The 16,477-nt window shown below is 36.3% G+C and overlaps 1 protein-coding gene across 7 annotated transcripts in view; it reads left to right on the top strand.

Moving 5' to 3' along the window:
- The window catches only part of LTBP1 (latent transforming growth factor beta binding protein 1), a 164,429-nt gene that overhangs the window by 56,452 nt on the left and 91,500 nt on the right, over window positions 1–16,477 (top strand). The gene's annotated exons all lie outside the window — the stretch shown is intronic.

Here is a 16,477-nt window from a genome sequence, read left to right as displayed (position 1 = left end):
AATACCAGTTGTGCATCTGCAGCTCTTTGTTTGGAGGGCTTTGCTGGGTAGGAACCATTTTCTGTTGTTAGACAAGCTTTCTGGTCTCCTTCTGAAATGAACCCAAAAGTTTCTTTTGTGTCACAGGGAGAAAAAAATAAAAAGTAGCTTTCATTTGAATGTTTAGCTGCAGGGCTAGGAGTGCTAAAAGCTGAAGCTTTTGATAAAAATAGTCCCTCCGAGTTTGTGTTTCTAAAAAGAAAAGATATCAGACTCCACAAAAAGTTCTGTTTCCTCCTCTTTTTAGTTGAATAGGTATCAGATGCCCATAAAAACTGAGCTAATGTTCTGTCTTCAACAAATAGTTTGAAAGCTCCTTAAGACTGTGGTCCTTTTTATTTAAAAAAAAAAAAAAAGAAAAAAAAAAAAAAGAAAAAGAAAAAGGAAAAAAAAAAAAGGGGAGTTTAATTTCTTCCTTACTGCTGAGAATCAGTCAAATTTCATATTTGTCATTTTTAGAAACTGAGATAATGTTCAGTCCGGTTATTGAAGCCAGTCGTTTCTCTGTTTATTCTTTCTGCTTGCTCAATAAAAGTATCAGCAGTGTGCCAGTCTAAACCCTGTAAGTGTTCGACTGTGTTAAAACAAACCCTGAAAGCTGTCTGGGTTAGTGGATTTGCATATTTTAGCTATGCAGTATATGGTGCCGGTAGGGATTTGTGTGCAAGTATTAGACCGGTAAGCTAAATGAAATTCAGACATGTAGATGAATCACTTAATCACTTGTTACACTTTTTTGGTTTATGACATGATATCCGTAAGTGCTGCTGGGAAGTATTTTAGTTGTGATTGTGAAAATATTGTTGTATCTTTCTGTTTAAAAAAAAAAATGCAACCAAAACCTAGAAAACAAACAAAACCTTTAGAAATTATTTTGCCAATTTGTACTTAAAGAATGCCAGATATGAACTTGTAATTTTTAGTCTCCTTTTAGTATAAACATAATGTCAGGCAGTGCTGATCCTGGCCAATACTGCCCTTTTTAAAGTGCACTATATTTCATGTTCTGAGGGAGGAAAAAAGCTATTTCAAATTATTCTCCTTTTCATCCAGACAGATGATACAAAGAGCAGTTCCCTTTCTTAAGACTTCTGCTAGACTATCAGACTGGAGATGAAAGTTCCTGAAATGAGTAACACATTCTTTGATAACATCCATATTTGTAAAATATATACGTGTTGAAGTAAGAATAATAAAAACTGCTTTAAAAGAGCAATACAGCACACTTTGTTTATGGTGGATTTGAAGCATTAAAAAGAGGAAAGGTTTTTAGAAAGGGATGGTAAGGCAAATACTTCAGTACTTCAGACTCGTGTTTACTATTAATACAAGTTTTTTTTTCTTTACTGATTTTTTGGCAAGAACTGCTGTTAAGTACGTTTTTGATTTAATTTTTCTGACTTTTATGAGAGGATAAGGTTATTTCCTCCCTTCCTTTCTTCCCTTCCCCTCCCCCCTTGTGACTTTTTTTTTTTTTTTTTTTTAAACAGAAATTATGAAATGTTGAGAATGGGCAGTCGTGTAATTTGTCTGCTATGTAGATCTGTGCTGTAACACAACCTTCACTCAAATACTTACCAACTTAAGAGTGTGGAAACTGACCTGTAAAGGCATGTTCCACACCTTCCTTCCTGGCCTCGGGCCATGCAATTTGTGATTCAGTGTGTACAATAGCCTGCTGCAAGTATTCAACAAAAGCACTTCATAATAGTTTTGATGGAAAGATAAGGGAGCATTATGTTTAAAAATGGATAGAAAACAAATCACTGCCAATGCAGAGGCATTTTTAATCTGTCTATGGCTATCTGTCCTGAAGCCCCTAAAAAAAATGGTACCACCCTGTCTCTGAGTGTCATCAGTTTTACAGAGGAGGAGTAAGGAGAAATTCTAAACTGTGACTTCAGAGCTCTACAGTTAAAAATGCTGAGTGAACTGAACTTTGTACTACTGGGAGAGGAGAGATCCCACACCTGTAGGTCAAGTTGTGTCATAGGTCATAGACTTTGAGGAGCTTTTGAAGTGAGCTGAAGACGTATTTTATTTAAATAATTTGTGCATTTGTTTTCCTAATGAGTGTCTCATTAGCTAGGGCTCGTCTTGATCAAGATGTCTCCTGATACATAAAGCAGAAGCAATTTGGATCTTATGAGATCATTTATTGTTCCCATAATTTTAACATCTGAATTATGTTTTGCTTGTGCTTCATGCTTTTCAAGTGCTGCTCCATACTTGTTTACTTACTGTTTATAAAAAATGAGTGGAAAATCTTCTTCTGACCATTTGATACTTTAAGTACAACTATGAAACAGAATGCTGTTAGCAAGTTCATACTTAAAGCAGCGAGCAGCATCTTTTCAGTGTGTCTTTAGGTGTTTGTTCTTCCTTAGACCTAGAAAATATAAATTTGCATGCCCTATTTGGATAATGATCTCCTATGTCTAATAATAGACACCTACTAAGAATGGGAAATAGGAAGCTGCTTTAGATCATTAGGTTGTCTTTAATCTAAGTGCATTTCCTTAGCAGAAGCAATACGCTTGATTCAGTTTAGCTTCTCCAATATCAGATTGCAATTAGGCGTCATTTTGCTTTGTTTTTAAAATTCATTATCTTTGATAAAGACCAAAGTAAAATTTAGTGCTTAGCTTTTAAACTTTAGTGTTGAGTTTTAGAAGACCTTTGATTTTTTTCAGTGAGAATAAGCTGCAGTGTCTGTATTAAAGCTGCTCAAGTTTTTCCATGGGTTGTTTCAGATTCTTGAAACTACTTAGTTGATCCTTTCAACTGAAACGTGGTACCAGCAAGTCCAGGCAAGGAACAAATTCTGTTTCCTGAAAATTTTACTAGGTATGGATAAGCCATTAAAAATAAAAACCCACAAAAAGAAACTGAACGGGGAAAATGTAACTTTTCAGGTAGCTGAGACTTTGCCTGTTTTCATAAAGAGAACTCCAGCATTTCAATGGAAGGTGATGAAAACTTGGTGTTTTAAAAGGAAGGATCTCCTTGATCGCCTGTGTGCTTCAGTGAAATGTGGTGGAGTTTTTCGGTGTTTTTCTCTTTTTGCTTCGTTTTTGTGAATGGGGTATGTTGCACAGTTAAACAAACCAACCTCCCATATTTTTCTGACTTGGAGAATGAAAGCATTTAATCTGAGTGGAAACATTCTGCTGAATAGATGATCCTCATTATTCTGCGTGATTGGTGCATGTGAAGGTTATATGGTTTTTCAGTTCTGATGTTTCTACAGAGGCTTGTAAAACTGAGTTGGTATATGTGCATAGGAAAGGATGCATATAGAATAACATATGAGCTTCCTGTCTCATTCACTTTTGAAGTTACTTAGTAATGTGTCCTGTTTCTCCTCAAAATTATTCTGCATTCCAAAATACCCTAGTTTTGAAATGAATTTTCTCTCTGTGGGGAGTGGGAGGACAGTGACTAATTTGTAACTGTAAAATGAAGTGGTAAGAAATTAAGAAATGTTCAAGTCAGTGTTATTCATACTCTTTAATTTCTGCCCTATTGTGCATATGTATTTAATTATAGGTTTACATCCTACTTTTTTTTCCACAGGATCCTTGCCTTATTCATTGCACAGGAATGACAGAACTTAGTAAAGGAAGCAGTCTTTTAATGCTTAGATTTATTTTTACCTCTCATTTGAAGTGTCTTATTTAAAGCAGTTTGTTCAAGCTGCTATGAATGGGGAGTTCAGGGAAAAGAAATAGAAAGGTATTGCATGCTCTTCAGTGGAAGTGCATACCTTTCTGCAGAAGTTTTGTGTGCAAGTGCTTGGCGGTGTCCATTCCAAACAGGGAATAAAATGCGCCCTACAGGTGGAGACCAAGAAGAGTTTAAGAAATTTTTTTCCCAAGACTGTAGAAGATATTGTGGAAAGATCAAGACCACTGAGATGGTGATAGCGTTATTGCTCTCCTTCTCTCCTTTTAGGTCTACCTTTAATGTGCATCAGTACCTCTGTTTCTCCTTCTGATGTTTCCTCCTGCTTTTCTTCTGGTCCCTTTTCATATATCCTGCACAATTCTCTGTATAAAAATGTCTGTTTTTTTGTATTTTGGACAGACTTATAAATTTTAGAACCTCAGTGTGGATCACAGTGATCTACTTATTCTATGCCTTACTGAATAATGCTCAAATGACATTCCCATTCAAATGTTGTTACTTTCCCTACTGGAAGTTTTTATCAGAGATTTTTCCTGTTCTACCGTGTTGACTCTGTACAACTGCTTTTCAATAATTGAGGCTGTCCAGAAGTTTTCAATTACGTGCAGATGAATTTCCAAGAAGGAGCATAAAAATGTGACTTACGTTTTATTTGGTCTACTGTTGAAAGTAATGAAAGAAAATTTGCCCAATGTATTTTAAAGCAATGGGTTATTTGCAGGGAATTCAGTAAGGAGTCGTCTACATAATTATTATTTTAAGAGTATTCCCTATCTAGGAAGTGGTCATAATTGGAGCATAATTACTCGAACTGTGAAAAGATAAAGCAGTTACTATTTTTCTACGAGTCGATTGAAATTCTGAACATATGATCAGTAATTCCATGGATACTTCTGAATAAATCTTTTTATTCAAGTGCTTTTTGCTTTCTCAAAAAATGATGGAAGTGTCTTAGCGTTTTAGTGTTGGTCAAAAACAGCAATGATCTGTGAGACAACACATTTTGTTACATTAACACATGTAGTTAATGTAGGACAAGAGGTACAAGTGCAATGAGTGACATTAAGCTTTTTTTTTTTTTTTTCCTAAAGGAATTGCTTATAAACTCAACGTAGACATCAGCTGATTTCTTTACTAAGAGACAAGCCTTACCTTATTGTTGTCATTTGCTGTGTAATAAAGAGTTCTTTGCTCTGTATGATGTACGCCATCCTACTATGTTAAACTGATGCTGTTGAGGAAGGTCTGTCAATATTGTTTCATGTTAAAAGGTGTTTTTTGTAAGTAATTTTGTAGGAAAAAATTGATGACCTATGAGGGCTTTTGTGCTGGGGAAGGCAGATTGAAAGACCAGCAGCTTTTGGAAGTATTTGTGCTGATTGGGAAGAAATTGGAATCTTTTTTGACAGCTTATGATGTGTTCCCCATTCAGTTTTCTGCCCTTGGATTAAAAGTTGCTAGAATGGCGGTATGTCATAAGAGACACTTTCTTTTCTGTTATGAAGTGGTATTTACTCAAATGGTGTCACTGTGAGCAGATAACCCATTTTTTGATCCACAAAACTTGTCCCCCAGCAAATCGCTATTCCTGTGGGTTCAACAGAGTCTTAGCTGGTATAAATGTACCTTCTCAAATTGCAGATTTAAGATAATTGAAAACAAATGTCATGCAAACTTTTAGGAATCCCTTTTAGTAACTTCACTGTAGAGAAGTGTGGGGTATAGTTATTTATTTATTAAATGTGTTAGGTTTTTAGTTGATTATGCTCTGTGAGATATCTTAATTGATGAGGAAGTCATCTCTGGAACAGGTGCTTAGCTGAACAACAGATCTTATAATTTGTGGTTTGCTTTTAGTTTTGTGGTCTCTGTGTTCAAAGCAAAGTGTTGCTTTGAAATATTCTTGGTTATTGCATTTGAATTTGACATAGTCTCGTGCTCTTCTGGTGCAGTTATGTTGTAAGAACCAAGCTGTCCCTGTGTATTATTGGTTTGCTTTTTTATTCTCTGCAGTGGCTACCTTGTAGCCTTATTTGGTAAAAGCTTTGTTTCTACTGTTCCTGCTGTAATTATCATTTCTGGTCTGTCAGACTTTATTGTTTTATGCTCTTTTGCTGCCAGATGAAATATTTTTTTCTTTTAACAGACACTGGCAGACACTTAAAATTTCAGAATTCTTGGATAACTTGGTTGAAAGATTAGCTTCTAAATTTTCTGTAACAGTAATCAAGGAAGTTGGTCAGCCTGTCAGAGCTGTTCTTGCACTCTTTCAAGATCAAGACATTAACATTTTTATTCACTGCTTTAGCTGTTAATTTGAAATACAATCTTTATAAATGATGGCCATGCTTGGGATATTTATTCATGCGGCAGCATTGTAACAGCTGTAGCAAAGTGAAGGCCAAGTATTCATCCTCAAACACTGGACCAAGAGGGTAAAATAGAAAGACAGATAACAGTAGAACTATTTTATGAATTGTTTACATCCTCTGACTTGTAAAAGATGCTATAAAAAATGGTATTTCCTATTCTGCAGAGTCAAAGCAAAACATCTGCTTGTTGATTCTGGGAGGAATCACTTATCGTGATCATTAGTTTAACAGGTACTCATTATTTTGTTTTTTTTTCCAGCCCCTATTTATCCTATAATGTAAACTTGAGAGGACAAGAAAATGAATTTATTTACTCACAGTCCAGGTAGTGAGTGTAGGCTTTCTGAATCTGAACCACAGGTGGGCCTGAATTCTGGCTTGTAATGCAAATGTTCTCCTGCAGTCTGGTCAGCATTCAGGGTTTTAGAGCACTTTCAATTTTTGGTCCCCTGTGCTCACATTACAAAAACAAATGATATCTTTGTTTTTGATAACCACATCTGCCCCAGAAGGAATGCTTTCTTTCGCCCATGTGTTTATCAGTACTTGTCATCAATAAATAGTTATGGTATCCACCATACAGTTTACAGCATCTGTGAGCTTTCTTCATAATCTTAAACTAATTACTCAAATTTGACATCTTCCCGTCTGGTTCTAACAAAGGCCAGATGCTGCTTTAAAGAAAATACACTGTTCAGCTTGACAATCTTAATAAGGTTGAACTTAGGCCTGTTGGTAACTCATTTCTACTTCTTTGCTCACCTCAAGGACTTCGGACCATCACCATGAAGCAAAATTCCTTCTGCTCTGAAAGCACTCAGCAAACGGAGTATTATAGAGAACACAGTTTTTTGGATGTGCAGTCATAGGAAAACCACAAATGGAAATGGTACAAAATCCACACCTGCAGCCATTCAAAGACACATGGAGAATGTTTAAAGCAAAACAGAACACAAAGTTAAAAAGCATAATGCTTTATTTTACTGTGTGTGGATTTAATTTATAGGGATTAGTTTATGTATATCTGACTTCAAGTGCTGCAAAAAGAGAACTAAGAGTGCATTTATTTGAATGATTACATTGTTGCATATTCAAATAAATACACTACCTCGTACAGCTATAATTTTGTTATTGCTAAACCAAATGTCTTTGCACATACCTCACTGAAGATGAAGCATATGCCAACTGGCTTAAAAAAAAAAAAAAGGTTCCCTTCGACTTATACAAGCACAGAAGAGTCTGACTGATTTCTCTACTTGTTAAAATGTGTCTTATATTATGAATAGCTTCCTTATCAAACTGTTCTGTATTTAACATGTCCTTTTGGATGTAACATAATCAGAAGGAAACAAGCAGTTATCACTGCTGTGTACTTATCACAGTCTTCCCGAGTTCAACCTCTCTCTACCATCTTTCTTTTTATTCTCCTCCAGATAATTCCCATCTCTGTTTAGCGTGCTACCTGTGTAACTTTAACCTTCCCACTCTTAATCTATCATAAACTTTTAGATTTGTGTAGCACTCTGCAGTGAAGAGGCCTGTTTGGTAGCATAGATGAAGAGAGATCTCTGGATCTTTTTTTTGGAATGTGAACTGTATCTTCACTACACACAACTTAATTCTTTGAGATTCATATCTCTATATAAAAAGAATATATACATAAAGGGAACTGTGATCTTTCAGTGAGGTGCATTAAGATTTGCATCAAAAATGTCCATGGGAATTTTAAACTTGTTTTGAATAAACCTCTTACGAAGTCTTGAGGTCAGGTCAATGAGTAGAAGGGAAATGGCTATTTGTTTCTCCTGCAGGAAGAGGCTTGAGCTGTAAGAAGCCCGGTCACAGAGAGTATTCTCATCTGCATCTTATTCAACTAAATATTTATTTCTCATGCTGTTTATATTCTGATTTAATTTTAAGATGATAAGCTGAACTACAAAGTTAAATTTTGTGTTTTAATGTTATTCAGGTACTTCAAGGTCAGGAGAACTTGTAGCAACTTTTCTTATTATGGTTTAGGGACTCAGCCTCTCTGATTCCTCCCTGAGAGGGATTGTGCATGGTTCAAAGGCAGTAGTCTCCAAAGTTCTTGATGGATCAACTCTGTGATTAAGAAATTTGTGAGCATGTATCTTAGTATATGTTTTCTTATTTGTAAATTACATAAAGATTAAAAAACCTTTGTTTTTAATGTATTTTTAAATGAGTGAGAGAAAAAAAGCACTTTAATTGACATTCTTGGGTACCCTGTGGTGTGTGCACATCCCAAACTGGAAACTACAGGTATAGAGAACCAAAGGGGACCAGCTTCATAGCATACATCTAGTATTAGTTTCCTGCAGTCAGTATATGCCCATCATTTCTGTTCTACATATTTGATTATATTAAATTCAGCCTGTTGTGTTAGGTGCTGAAGCAGCATTTTTCTACATAATGAGAAGTTACATAGGTCCCAGGATTCCCATCATAGCATCTGGGGCAGGAGAATTTTTTTTATTACCATACACATCCCCTGCAGCATGAAGCTTGGCAGTGGGGCTGCATCAGCACAGGGGTCTTATGTGCACATTTAATTCCTTGGAACTGTGAGTGACCAGTCAATGCTGATTGTATTTAGGAATGCGTAGCTTGTACATTTATTCATATAGCCCCTATGTGTTGTAAAAAGAACAAGAATCAAACATGTTGAAGTTGTTTGGTTTTTAGCGGATTTTCAGCTGAACTTTCCCTGCAGATTAACTTTAGCTTTCCTATTTATTAACACTGACTCTGCCACTTTTCTCCTTGAGAACTCTAGGATTTGAGCCTCTTGCTTTTCACTGGTCTCCTCTGACCTTATTTATTACACAAACTGTGAATAATATCCTTCCCGATATTCTCATATTGCGTCACCTCCTCAAGGTCAACTCTCTAGAAAACTTTCCACTTTCTTCTGATGTAGCCAGTGAAATAGGCTATGTAGCCAGTGCCAGGAAATCTTAGATAGCTTGTGTTGTTGGTTTTTTATAACTTGTCCACAGAGATCTGGATTATGAGCTATTATTTGTGTGTTAATAGGCATCCACTTGAATAAGTCTATTCCGATTTTTTTTTCTTATAAATTTTCTCACACAAAATGGGCACTATGGTAATGTTACAATAATTGGAGAGTAGTCTCCTGATGTTTAGGATTATGGACATTTTTAATGGCTGTTTTATTTTTTGTGGCTTTTCTTTTTGTATTCTAAACTTAATGTTGTCTTGTGGATTGGAATGCGGTGGATCATTGTTTAAAGGCCTTCAGGATCTAAGGCTGGCACACACCAAGTCTTATGGAGTTGGTGCCGGGGTAAGGGACCTGGTAGTCAGTGTTAGGGAAACACTGCCATGTAGATTGGCCCATTGGTGTCCTAAACAGCCTTCTGGATAAGCCTTTCTTTACTGACAGAGTGGAAAATATTGAGCAGAAACACTCTTTGGATGTCTTAGGAAGGTATGAAAAGTTAAATGAGATGGATCTCTGCTTAAATATCTGTTACTTGGTTTTCAGAGATAAGGATTCTGATGACCTGTCTTTGGAGCTATTATGTGACAGAGATATGACCACTTATCTTATATGTTTCTTATGACATTTTTCCATTTTGACTCATAGTATCCAAGTAGTCTGATGTCTTAAGGCAACTCTTTTCTCTGCCTTACACTGCTGGCTGTTGCTACTACTTTACCTCATGTAGGAGTCCTGTTCATCTTTTGGAAATAGACTAATACAATATTGTCAGAGCAGAGAACCTGGTGACGCAAACATCTTAGTGTCTTTAAAGGCTATTTACTTGTTAATCTTATAATCCTTCAAAGCAGATACCGCTGCTCAGCTGGCAGCAGAGAGGAAGAATACCGCCTGGAAGGATCCTGTAGCAATGAAGATGCTTGTTAGTTGTTGAATTCTGTTGAACTCTTATTCTCTTTATCGAAAACATTACAAGATCATCTAACAGGTTTTAGTATTGTGTGCTCAAGCATACACAAACTACGCAGAGGAGTAAGAAGTACTCCTTAAAAGTACTGGGAACATAGGAACTTCTGGTTTCCATCAGACGTAGAGCATATTGGTTTCAGTGTTCTCATTTTGGCAGTGGCAATTGATAAGTTATTCAGGACTGCTTAAAATGACACATGTGAAATTTGAATACTGCAGCACACTATTTTGCTGTATACCCATATACTTGTATTCTGCAGGAAATTGTTTTTAAAATGGTGATTTTAAAGTGTTGCTAGCATTTTCAAATGCAGGCTTTCCAAGAGATTTTAGTTCTATTGCATGTGTCTTAAGTGAAAAGGAAAATTTATATCAACATACTGTAGAAATCTGAATAAATGTCTGGACTACCTTGTATGTTTGTGTTAGAATCATTTTCAAAGGTCTGATGTTAACCATTTGCGATGTAGTAATTCCACAGCAATTAGTGTTGTTTTTTTTTCCTTAGTACCCAGATTCAAGGCCTAATATTTTTGTTACATTCAACATATCAAGATCAAATATAATATAATAAATTGATTCATCAAATGTAATCAGGATAGGACTAGGTCATCGCTTAACACAAAGTTAACATTTGGATTCGCATTGAGTGATAGGTGACACACCTGGGAGCATATCTGCTGGTTGACTTTGTACATCTTTATGATGTGACTACCACAAAGCTTTTCTTCCCAAATTTTTCAGAGTACTTGATTTAAAACTGAGGATGATATAAGAGTAGTACACTGGAATTATCTTGCCTGTATTAGTTTTGAATTTCTTTCTTGGATCACTCCAAAATGTGTGTTTCTCTAAAAAGTGTTATTTCTTTGTCCTTTATGATCTAAACCCACTCCCCAGTTTTCAGTGTCCAGATTTCTTATACTTGACAATGTACTCTCCATTGAAGAGTAACTGATAGCCCAATATTTATACTTATTTACATGTCTTCATAATGAAAAATTGACATCCAGTGTGATTCAACTTTTGGACCAAGACAACATGAATGTCAGCATCCATGGTAGAGGTGTGTGCTGAAACCTTCTTTGCCATCAGCAGAGATTAAAAAATTTTTTTTCAGCTTACTCTTAATACAGATGCTTAAAATTGGTTGTTTGAGTAGCTCTCTGGCAAACATTGACGATTTTAACTACATTGAGAGTTGTTATTAACAACTGAGATTTAGGCATGTAGCTCTAATTTAAACACCCAACATTAGCAGTGTTTAATCCACAGGTTGTGCTCCATCTCAAGTTTTAATTTGTTTCCATGGCTCCGTGTCCTCATTTCCTTTGGTCCATGGTTTGGCCTCGTGTGTCTGAATTCACTTAATTTCCAGTAAGTGTGAGGCGCTTTCTGAGGACTGGGACCCTCATTCCAATCCTGAAAGTGGATGTGCAAGTTGCTTCTTGCACTCTTTCAGAGCTCTGCTTCCTTCCTGGAGTTCCAGAAAGGGTGACAGTCCCTCATTGTTGGTCACATGGCAAGTTTGGGGGGGGGGTCTTTCCTAGAGAGATCATAACAGATCCAGGCCATGTGTGCTCATTAAGAGCAGCATCTGGAATTAATGAGATTACTGATGTAAGTAAGTGTGGAAAGAACTAAGGCAACACCATCTCCGCTGCATCTTGCATAGAATCTCAGCAATTTCTATTTACTATGAAGACAGCATCCCTCCTCCTTTTTCATAAGTAAGCAGTTGTTCTTTTCTAGTGGATACTGATTTGCTATGTGTACTGCACCTTGTCTATAGTGAGTTGATACCATCACTAAATGTTGCTAATCATTAGACAGCCTCTCAGCAGCTCAAATAAAGTTCAGTTATTTGTGGAGATAATGATCATCCCAGACCTGATCCTGTACTTCTCAGCTGAGTTAGAAAAAATAATTTTAAATGGGAAACTTGCTGTTGGCAGATTTGAATATGTAAAATGCCTGAAGATGTAGGTAACCTGAATTTGTGAAATTTTCTGCCTCCACTTGCTTTCCTTGGTAATTGTACTGCATTAAGTAACATCGGAGAAGTTCCTCTAATTAGGCTTTAATGTACTGCATGAGTTGTTAAATTATTGCTGATAGTGGTACATACAGGCACTTGAAAAGAACTGCTATGAGTACAATTTCATTGAAGAAGATGTATCTTCCAAGAACATGAGAACAGCAGTGAAGGTATTAAGAGAACAGCTGATGTTTATTTTCTGTTTATAATCATATTATTGCAAATCTGTAATAATAATAATAAAAAACAACTATTGTAGTTTTTGTTTATGGAACTATGCATTCAACATATGGATTTCAAGGAAAACAGATTTTTGTTTATGAAAAAATACCGAAAGTTTATTTAGAAAATTATGTTAAAGTGGCTTGAAAATGGTTGTCTTGGTCATTTGGAGCTGGGAGATAGTGTATCCGTAAGGTTTCCTTCTCTAATGTAAACATTCAGTAGCTTGAAAATAACTCATGATAGCTGCTGTGCTTCCTTAGTGCAATGTCTTTTCACTTTTATTTTTAAATATGTACAGCATGGCATTTCATGGAGTAGAGAGAGTTACAAAAAGCAAATGCTGTCTGGGAGTTGATTCTTTCACTCAACATATGAAATAATTTTAGAGCAAGAGTAATTCCCTAGGATCCTTGACCAGCGTGATTTAAAGTGTAAAATCATGTCTGCTCAGCTAGCTTTAGTGACTACTTGCTCCTTGTAATTCTACCAGCTTCAGTCATAAGACTGAATTGAAGATGAGAACAGTAATTTGAATCCAAAACTCAAAGATCTGTAGACTCTAGGATGTTTTAAGGGCAACCTTCAGCACCAGTCTTCCTTATCAAAAAATGCGTTTGCAATTAGATCAGTGTTATTGTTACTCAAGTGTGATTCATTCTCTTGCTCAGAAATTCCCTACTAGTTGAGTGCATCCATTGACTATGATGTTGACTTACATCTTTAATGTTTACAATCCTGAAATGTCATGTGTACTTAGTAATAAACTAATTAAATGACCTTGGTAATTAGCTTAGCATTAATATTATTTTGTTGAGAGGTGGAGATGTTCATGAAAAGTGAATAAATATAATTCCTAAGCAATGTCGTTTTTCTGCTTAAATGCTTGTTTTGGGGATTGTAATGATACCAATGTAAGAATATAGGTTTTCCTACTGAAAATAACATGCAGAAAGAACTGTGTTTTGGAAATGTTAAATTTCAGGGCTGTTCTTTGTGGCAGACATAGTTTTCGTGCTGAGTCGTCTTCTTTTTTTTCTTTTTCTTTTTTTTTTTAAAAAAAAAAAAACTAAAACATGTGAAGCTTGTTTATTTTGGCTGTAATTTGGTTTTCTTGTCTGGATAAACTGCAGAATTTACAATCCCATTCCCAGCTGTCTGTGCTTCTTTCTGAAACATCCTGTGGTAGTAATAGTTGGAAAATATAAGATAGATAATTCTAACAAAGTTAATTTGTGATAGCTGAGAAAACAGTTTAATAACTGCATATTTTACTTCAAATTGTTAAATTAGACTTAGGTTGCCATTTGAGTTTTTTCCAAATGTTTTGTATATCTTAATCTTATATCTTTGTGTAAGCTTACTTAAATCTAATTACACTAGTAATTAACTAATTCATTATTATTTATGCAGTAAGGTCTTTACAAATTGGTGGAGTGGCCAACCATCACCTGGCTTGAAGTTTCAAGTGCTGGATCCTGCACGTTTGACAGGTCAACCCTGGATATATGTGCAGATTGAGATGAGACTGGAGGGCAGCCCTGTGAAAAGGAATCTGGAGAGTCACGTTTGGCAGCAAGTTGAATATGAGCCAGCAGTGTGCCTTGTCAATCCAAAGGGTCAACCCCAAGGTCAACTAGTACTGGACCCCAGGTCCAGCACTATCACAAGGCGAGGGGCAGAGGTTGTCCCATTCTGTTCTGTGAGACCTCACCTTTAGCACTGGGTATTGGTTGGGTGCCGCAACATGGAAAGGACATGAACCTATTAGACAGTGCCTAAAAGAAGGCTATGCAGGTGGTGAAGGGTCTGGAAGAGAAAAACCACAGTATTACAAGAACAACATTCTATATGATAGTGCTACCCTTCAATGCATACAGTCCCTTCTTTTATATGAAGAATGAGTTGGAAGATCTGTGCTAGTTCTTGCATTTTCTATATGCTTAATAACATGAAAGAAAGATGCATAAACTGCTGTGGGATATGTAGTAATGCTTGAGTAACTGTAGTACTCAGACAAAATCTACTAATTCATAGAAATACTGTGATCTAGAGAGCAGCATTGAGGTTCTTGGAGAGCCTTGTTGATGTACTTGAATCATGCTTACACTGGAATAGTTGATAGCGAATAAGTCAAAAAGGCAAGCAGTGGTGAGAAAAAGTAAGAGAGAAACTTGTCTGTTCCCTGAGGTGCATATGAAAAGGGATTTGGAAAGCTAGATGAAGAACATTTCAGAAGTCATCTTCATTTTCTTCAACACTTTGGCTACAGGAAGGGAGTTTCCGCACATCCTCTGGGTTCATTTTTGTAAGTATAGGCTATTTTCTGAGGATTACAAGGATTTAAGTTCTTGGAATTTGTTTTGCTACACATCATTTTGATTAAACAAAAACATTCAGTCTTGATTAAATTAGCTTTTTTGGAGCTGGTCAAGGTCATCTGAGTATCTTGAAAACAAATTAGGTGATATAGTTATAGTCTAACCCATAGCCAGGATAACTTTACCAGAGCTCATGTTGTATAGTTCCTCTTTTTACCTCTGAATCCTGCCTTTTATAGACTCTGTATGGGGGCATATGAAGCACAGCATCACACCAAGCTGTGCCAGATTGGGGTAATGAAGGCCTTTGATGCCAGAGAAATCAAAGCATGTTATTACCAGTTAATTTCTCAAGAATGAGGAGAAAACTTAGTGTTTCTAGATCCTTAAGCAAGTCTTCATGTATCTAAAGGATGAATATTCATTGGTATTAACAAATCTTTTCAATTGTATGTTGGCAGATCCTTTAAGAGATTTGATTTACTAGTCATCACTTGTGTAAAGTAAAGAATTTTTTGCTTTTCTTAGGGCCGTTAACCCATCATTTTGAACTGAGATTTTATGTCATCTTGCTCAGGTCTGACTGTGTTTTTATCAGACTCTGAGCAGCTAGAGGATTTCACACCATTACAAATGTTTTTATTTCCTTCTTTCTCTCCTTTCAGAGGAAATGAGGAAGAGCCCAGTGAGAATCAGGCTCCAATGGGTCCTTTGTCTGAATTGGAGTTAGGAATGTATGTGCAAAACCAGCATCTTCTAATGGTGTCTCCTGGTGCCTGGGTCTGGGTTTTGTCAGAATGTCCCCTATGCCTGCTGGCAGCTTTCAGCTGTTCTGTTTGTTTAAGTTCTTCAACCTCAATGACAAAACAAAACAAAGCAAAAAACGTTCATCAGAAGTTGAGCTGTTCAAACATCCATTGGCTTTGGATCCTGTTTCTGCCTTAAGTGGTCCCTTCCCCAGGGCTCCTTGCTCTCAGTTAACCTGTTATTTCCGAAGCCTTGTCAAAGAAAAGTGGCATTTACTTCCTCCACCTTTTTAGAGGCCTTCTTCCTTTCAGCTCACTTTTCTTGAGTGGTCTGTGTGTAATCCTAGCTCTGATAAAATAAGCTGCTTGTGATTTCCAGCACTGGTGTCATAATTGTAGCTCTTTCTTTGTCTGTAAACTACCCAAGGAAGCACCAGAAGTAGCATACGTGGGCCTATTATGCCTATTTAAAATTGCCTGATATATTAGTTCAATGTTTGTGTTTCTTCTTTTTTTGTCAAAGTTCTCTATTACTTATGAAGTTTGCCATTTGAGATTATCGAGTTTAGCCCAAACATACATCCTATTGGTTCTTATGTGGCTGAATAGGAATCACAATTGCATAGTTCCAAATTTATTTTTATTACAGAATTTTATGTTTTCAGAATATATTAATGTATTTAAAGTAGTCTCATTTAAAGTTCATTCTTCATGCACTAGGCCAGACTCTCAAGAGATGTAAACCAATACATTTTCACTATTAATTTTAGAGTTGTCTTTTACGTAGTTTTTGTTTTCACTTAATTGCACAAGTTACTTATGTGAATAATCACTGCAAATCACTATGGAGAGAGGACAAGGAGCCTTATCCTGTTATTTTCTGTCCTGTATGTTTAGCACAACTCTTTGAAGCAGAGCTTTTGGTCTGCTTTCAGGAGAGGAGTGTCTGGTCAGGGAGGGGTACCCGGTGATGCTGCCTTCCAGAAACTAGCTGCTTTACAGGAACAGGTGCTCAGAAGAAATTGTTTGGTTTTGGTAGAAATACTGAGTATGTTTATATTATTTAAAGGCTGTTTTTTGCTCATTTCCTTGTTGCC

The sequence above is a fragment of the Coturnix japonica genome, chromosome 3 (genome assembly GCF_001577835.2).
Source record: "Coturnix japonica isolate 7356 chromosome 3, Coturnix japonica 2.1, whole genome shotgun sequence".
In the NCBI taxonomy this organism is placed as follows: domain Eukaryota; kingdom Metazoa; phylum Chordata; class Aves; order Galliformes; family Phasianidae; genus Coturnix; species Coturnix japonica.
The sequence above is the reverse complement of the archived record's forward strand: the minus strand, read 5'-3'. Positions and strand labels throughout refer to the sequence as shown.